Here is a 7,729-nt window from a genome sequence, read left to right on the forward strand (position 1 = left end):
ATTATTATTATTATTATTATTATTATTATTATTATTATTATTATTATTATTATTATTATTATTATTATTATTATTATTATTATTGTGTGTGAGAGTGTGTGAAAGTAAACAGCTGCAGTTTTTGTTTTCTTCTGAAGTTGTCAGTGACGGTGATTGTGAGGGTTTGTCTCCCTCCGGTGATAAACTGGTTAACTGTCACTTCAACTTTGTGTTGGGATCCTTTTTCATGTTGATGTTTCATTATATGGAAACATCAAATAGAATTACAATGTTTCTCTCTGTGTTTCTGTGTTTGGAGCAAAAATACAAAAATTAAATGAAAACAGCTAGAATAAAACAAATTCTTGAATCATTAATCATCAAAACTTCAATGAAACATTTAAACAATATGAGACTAGTGTTCTTTTAAGTAATTGATTAAATTATAAATCAGTAAAACTTCAAAAAAATATTTTTGTCTTGATCTGTTGTTGAGATGTTTGAGGATGGTTCTGATCAGGCTGATAATCTAATTAATGTTTGATCTAATTATTATACAGTAAAAGATTAGTTAATCTTACAGGTTTTTTATTATTATTTTTCAGCTATAATACAGCTGTGTTTATATCTTTCTGTCCTGAATGTGCTGATGTCTGAAGACAGTTTCTGAGTAACAATTTCTGATGAAAGTATTTCTAACAGTAATTGATCAGAATATGAATCAGCTGAATAATGTTAGAACTTGTAGTTTTCTGTACTTTTTCCTCAGATGTACTTCAGTTCTGTGGTTTTTTCCTGTTCAGTTTTATATTTCTGATTTTAAACGTCGCATGATGGAAACAATCTGGAAGTCCCAAATCACACATGTCGTTTCCTCTGTCCACCAATAGGTGCTCATGTCAGACTTTGATTATATCCCAAAATTTTGGCATCTTCCTTTTAAAAGTCAAATTTTTAGAAGATGAGTCAAAAATAGTTCACAAGAGAAGATGTTTTATTTCAGACCTTTGCTGATGAAAATTCTAAGGGTTATAATTTGTCTTGTGAAAGTGATAATTCTCTATCGGATGAGAGTGACGGATCGCTGAATAGTGAGGAGAGTGGTTTCATCCTGTCTCCATTCAGAGGTGTGGGTGGGGTGGGAAGAGGAGATGTAATGGCCCACAAGGAGGTGGAGGAGGTAGAAGGAGTAGGAAATTATGAGTTTTTGAATATCGATGAAATGTACCAGGTGTGGATTGGGCCCTTTGACAAGTCTGTTGGCTCTTTGGGAGAGGGGGTTTTAACAGATGCTGAGCCTGTTAAATTTTTGTCCCTCTTTCTAACTGATGACTTCTGGACACTGATAACAAATGAAACCAACAGATATGCTCACCAGTTTTTGGCCAGTCAAACAGTTAAGCCAAAATTCAGATTTAATGGATGGAATTATGTATCAGTCCCAGAGATGAAGGCCTACCTGGCTAAGTTTTTCCAAATGAGGATGGTAGAAAAAACAAAACCCAAGTGTGACACAAAAAAAGATCAGGGGACTCTGCCATTTTGGCTATTAGCAAAATATTTTGTGAACCCCTGGACAGATTTTAATGACACGTTCAGAAAGTGATTATTGGATGTACATCTACAACTGATTTAGTATTAAAGTCAATCCAATCCAAGATGGCTGTCACAGCTAATTGACATTAGCCAACACAAAAAGTCACACTAACTCAGTCAGTTTTACAGATGATGAGCACAAATTTGGTCTGGTAGTAAAGTGAAAGTGAAATTTATTTATATAACACTTTTCAGCACAAGGCGACTCAAAGTGCTTTACAACACAAGAACAAAATTACAGACAAAGTTACAGACAAAATACAAGAGAGAAAACTAAACCAAACAACAATACAAAGTTACAGAACATGATAATGTCAATTAAGGTACAAGATAACTAAGCTAAAACATGACAATGCTAACTAAGGTACAGGATAACTAAACTACTAAAACATGATATTACTAAACTAAGGCACGAAGAATCTAGCTAACAGTGCCAAGACCCGCTAAAACAGCCAACATAAAAAATGCCAAGTTATGTCAATTGATAGAAATAAAAAAAACATTGATGTGGTATAATGCTATGAGGTACCAAAAAAAAAGGCCCGCTAACAGCCAATTATATATAATATGATAACTAATTGTACAGTAACTAAGCTAAGTGTACAGGAAGGCTAAATAAGCTAAAACATGACAATGCTAAAACTAACGGTACCAAACTATCTAAAAGTACCCCAGGCCCGCTATACAGCTGAAGTAAAACCAGACATATCTAAGCATGAGCTAAGACAGTCAAAAATAGTAGTTAAACTAATCAGATCTAAACATGACTAAATGTACAGAACTAAACTAAGTGTACAGGAAGCTAAAAACATGAGAAAGCTAAACTAAACTACAGAATTTCTAAATGGTACCAGTGGCCCGCTAAAACAGCCAATGTAAGAATTACTGTGTGTGTGTGTGTTTGCAGATAGGTCCATGAATTGCGTCATTGTCTTTGAGAATGATGGAATGATATCAGCGAGCTCTGGACGGATACAGAGATGTAGGCAGAGGGGGACATCTTGTTTACATAGTTCCAGGAGAAATTTGAAGTCAGCCTAGGGGAGCCAATTCACAAACAAACAGTAATTGTTTTGGGTCAGGCAGACTTGTTTTTGTCTGCGTTGAAAGTCTTGCTAATACTTCTCAATGGCAAATCCAAACAGACAAATTCCAGGACCATTCCGCCTGTTCCGAGCGAAGCAACTTTCTCCAAGATGTAACCCATATTATTCATGAGTTCCAGAAACGCAATTTAGTCTGCGGTCCTGTAAAAGAATCGCATCCAACTTGTGAGTCAGCTCGCGTATTCACACAGTTTGATTGCTGATCGCCGAACCCATCAAACGAATTTGATGATACGTCAGGTAACTGCCTAATCCAAACAGCAGAAATCCTGTTATCAGAAATCCAAATATGTAAAGATCTTCCCTGTCTTCCACAGACAGACTCGATAGACAAACAGGATTCCGACGTTTCCAGGAATCCAATGTGTATCCAGTGAATAATGTCTTCTCAGGGCAAGCTGGCTCTCCTTTGGTCAGCCTTCCCATCGAGAAAATTTGATCAATTGTGTTGAGAGACCAGCTGACCTGATCCATAGTTCAAAAATGTTTGGAGGAGTATGTAAAAAAGAAGTTCCGAAAGCAGGGGGCAGTTCAGGAGACAGAGAGAAAAGAAACACGTCCGCCTTCCACCAGGAGCAGAGAGAGAAAAAAAGTAGCTGAGAGTCATCCCCATGCAGGAGATTGTGCATAATGTCAGTTACAAGGTTTGACTAAAAAGCCTGTAACTTGTCCCCTCTCAACATAAGATAGTTTCAGTTTGAACTGCATTATTTTATAAACATTCTAAATACTCCCAGTCTATTTTATTAGTGTAATAACAACTTTGTTAACCACACTCATACCAACAGTGTTCAACTATCAACATTGATGAAGATGGATGAAGCATCTTTGCTTTCACTCTGGTTTTTTTGTACTGTCATGGCATATCATGCATACCATATAGAGAAGATGGCTTCCTACATGTGCCAGAACAGATTTGCTCTACAAAAAGGATATTTTAAAATGAGAATCCTAATTCCATGATTTACTTTATTGAATCAAGACTGAATCTAGCATCATAGTAGGCAGGCCCATTGTTGTAATAGTAACGTGTTTGTATGACCTTCAACCATCAGGGCTATTTATAAATCGGTGCGGGAAGGTGTGTGTGTGTGTCAGCAGTCCCCAGGCCAAAGAGGTACAGGGAGAGATGTAGGGCACCAGTTCCCCTAACCCAGCCACGCCACCACCTCCTATCGCACAGGCCAAGCGCATCTCCCAACAACCCGGTGCCCGCACCAGCCACCAGCAGAGAAACTGCCCAGCACCAAGCAGGAGAAGCCCCCCCCCCCCAGAGCCCCCAACACACCGGACAGGAACCAGTCTACAGTGGCAGATAGAACCCAGAAGGACCAAGGTGAAAGGGCATATACCCATCCTCCCTGGTGAGCTATCCTCCCGAGAGGTCTAGTGAGAGGGGACCCCCACCAGAGCCCAGTGCAGCCCTTGGGACTCTAGCAGAGCCAACATCCCCAGGAGCCATAGACTACTTAGCGGGAGCCCACCACTCCAGGACATGGCTTGAGCACACACACAAACAATCTCACACATAGGAGGCAGTAACCCGCAGGCACCCCCCTCCACCCAACAAAGCTGTCAGAGATCCTCAGCCGCCCCCAAACCCAGCCCAGGCCCTCCCCCATGGTGTTTGCATGCGTGTCTGTGGTAGTGTGAAATGCTGCAATAAATGCATCTGTGTAAGTCTAAGGTGCATTAAAATGCTTCTCCTGCTTCCTCTCATTGCTCAACATTGAAGCCAAAATATTCAGGTTTGTTTTTTAGTAGCTGCCATGTTGTATTTTTGAAACCAGTATCTGTGGACAATAAATTGTGGGTATGTACCTTCGATACAAAAATCCACCTATACACATTTCCAACTGGCTACTGTCAATCACAGTGTAACATGACATTTTTCTTTAAGCCAAAAATAATTACAACTAAACATATGGGGTAAAAAAAAAAAACATTTTTGAACTAACGCTGCCATGACTTCATGACTTTACACCAGTGTGTTAAATTTTAGGAGGATCTAGGATCTTTTGTATCACAAATTTTGATTAGACAATATTTTTAACTCTATGACTGTAACAAAAAAAAGATCCTCATCACTGCCCTCGAGTGGTCACTGTCAGTAACAACAATTTTCTGTAGGGTTTTAGCTCTAAAGCTCGACTGTCTGATAAGAGTTTGGATCGAGTTACAGATCAAAATAATTTTCACAATGAAGGTGACTGGATCAAGTTTTTGATTTACAGTATTCTTATAAAATCTGATGAATATTTCAGTGAAACTATTGAGCATGCCGTAAAACAATATTAAATCACAATTTTGTCTGAAATAAAGGCATAAAATTAACTTTTTTTTCAAATACAAAGAAAATAAAAACTTTAAGAAGAGTAAAATGTTTTCAATAAATTATTTAATAAATTAAATAAATTGTTTTTACATTTTTTTGTTTGTTTGTTGAAACTGATGGAACTGCTGCACCTGCATAGTGTGTGTACATAGAAGGATTTTTACTTTAGTTTTTCTCTCTACAGCTGAACTTTATTACTATTTATCTCATCTGCAGTCATTATTGTCTCTACCCGTGCATCTGTAGAGCATCTCCACCATCATGTCTACAACATTTGGTATTCTAATATATATAAATAAATAAATAAAAAATTTATTTAAAAAAATATATAGCACTTTTTATGTCTGGAAACCATCCAGTAAGTCAGGATTCTGCAGAAAACCCTGAAAGAGTCTCAGTTCCTCGTCTCCAACATTAAGACTCCAGCAGCTGCTGCTTTACAGGCTTCTTTATTTTTATTTTGATCAAACTAGAGGATATTTTCAAATATCAGTTATTTTCCCACAAACAATGGAAAATTCTCATCATTACAATTCATGAAATGAACAAACTCTGCTGCCATCTGGTGGAAATATGATCATTCTGTTCTGTTGTTCACTTTGACAAAAAGAGATGTGGGAGTTTGTTTTTTGTTCAAGACAAAAGAAAATGACAGACCTATCACTCTTTAAAGGAATGCCCAAAGCCTGCCACAATTTATGTCCAAGTTTGAAAGGAAGATCTCATGTCATCTGTTATCACTTGTGTTGAAGATGACTGTCAGCTACTACTACATCAAAGTTTAGCTCAATAGCTATAGAACTGACTGAGTTTTAGCCATGTTTTGTCTTTGCTAAGGTCAATTAGCTTTGGTGGCCATCTTTTACTGGTGTGACTCCAAAAGTATTTAGTTCTAGATGTTCCTCCAGTGATTACGTTTTAGGAGTTCCATTAAATCCATCCAGTGGATCATGAAATGTTTTGGTAAAAGACAAACAGGGTTTCAACAATTGATGCCAAACTTTAGCAAATGTTGGGCATGACTCTGAACTACTACCACACCAAATGTTATTTTAATATCTGTTAAAAAGAGTGAGCTATGGCCATTTTTGTGTTATTTCACGTCAGTTGACTGTGGTAGCCATATTGAATCAGGCTGACTTCAAAAGATAATCACCTGCAGAGGTACACCAAATGAAAAATTCTGAGAGTTTAATTAAAATTTGTACTGTGGTTCAGGGGAATTTTTGCTAACACAAAAAAAATTAGTTTTTCTGATTGCCCGCAATAATTTAAAAAAATATTAGCTTTAAAAACTCTGGGCTTTACTGTCAGTGGACAGAAAGTCAAAATGAGCCGCAGACCCTAAAGATGGAATCTGTTTATCTGGGATTAATGCACAAAAATGTTCAGATCAAATTATTTAAAGCTACATTAGGGAGATGAAAAGGAAAAATAAAATAAAGACACTGAAATAGATTTTCATTTAGATTTTAATGAGAATGATCCAAGTAAAAGTCCAATATTCTATGATATTAAAGGGATTTTGAACACTTTAAAACAATCACTACCTTTTGTGGTGGAGGAGTTTGTGTGCCTGAATGATTCCAGGAGCTATGCTGTTGGGGGAAATGGCCTCAGTAAGGTCTCCTGAGGCAGACTGGTCCTAGGTGACAGGCCAGACAAAGAGTGATTCACAAAACTCGTATGGACAGAAGAAAATAGGGAGCTTGATATCCTTTTCCCGTAAATGGATTACTGGGGCCTCATCTTAGAGCCAGGCCTGAAAAGGGGCTTGTCGGTAAGTACCTGGTGTCCAGGCCTCTACCCATGGGGAACAGTCACACTAAGCCCAAATGATTAATATGGGTTTGCTTTCCTAAGTGGCCACCACCTGCAGGAGGGGTCATGTAGTCAATGTGTGTACGTGTGTGGAATGCTCTAGGTGGCAGCCAAAAGCAAGGAGCTTGTGGGTGAGCTTAAGAGGTACCAACTATATTCGGGCTTACCTCAATGCACAATGTAGGTTTTGGAACTAATCCTAACCCAGACCTGGTAGACTTAAATATGTAGTGAGGGTTTGCTGGCAAAGCATGGCAAAACATACTTCAACTCTCATCTCTAACAAAGCTTCAATTGCAACCTAGAAGAGGCTGGGACATCGAATGTAAGTGGGCCATTTTTTACACTTCCATTGTTGAGGCAACTGCTCTAAGTTTTTCTGCTCTGCTCCTGGTGGAATGTGGACATGTTTATTTTCTCTCTGTCTCTCTGTCTCTATGTCTCGTCTGCCTCTCTGCCCTGCTCCCTTTTCGGAGCCTCTCTTTTGCATATTCTCCAAAATTTTATAAACTATGGATCTGGTCAACTGGTGTCTCAACGCAATTGATCAAATTTTCTCGACGGGAAGACTGGGCAAGGAATAGCCCACCTACCCTGATGGTACGTTTTTTGCTGGATACACAATGTATTACTGGAGGAAATGGAATATTGTTTGTCTGACGGTTTTGTCTCTGGAAGACGTGGAAGATCTTTACATATTTGGGTTTTTGATAACAGGATTTCTGCTGTTTGGATTAGGCAGTTACCTGACTTATCGTCAAATTCATTTGATGGGTTCGGCGGTCAACAATCAAACTGTGTGGTTACGGGAGCTGAATCGCAAGTTGGATGCGATCCTTTTACAGGACCGCAGACTGAATTGCGGTTCCGGGACTCATGAATAATATGGGTT

General features: G+C 38.4%; 1 protein-coding gene across 8 annotated transcripts in view; it reads right to left on the reverse strand.

Moving 5' to 3' along the window:
- LOC108242155 (NACHT, LRR and PYD domains-containing protein 12-like) overlaps positions 1 to 7,729 on the reverse strand; it is a 608,460-nt gene that overhangs the window by 55,094 nt on the left and 545,637 nt on the right. The gene's annotated exons all lie outside the window — the stretch shown is intronic.

The sequence above is a fragment of the Kryptolebias marmoratus genome, linkage group LG23, assembly GCF_001649575.2.
Source record: "Kryptolebias marmoratus isolate JLee-2015 linkage group LG23, ASM164957v2, whole genome shotgun sequence".
In the NCBI taxonomy this organism is placed as follows: Eukaryota; Metazoa; Chordata; class Actinopteri; order Cyprinodontiformes; family Rivulidae; genus Kryptolebias; species Kryptolebias marmoratus.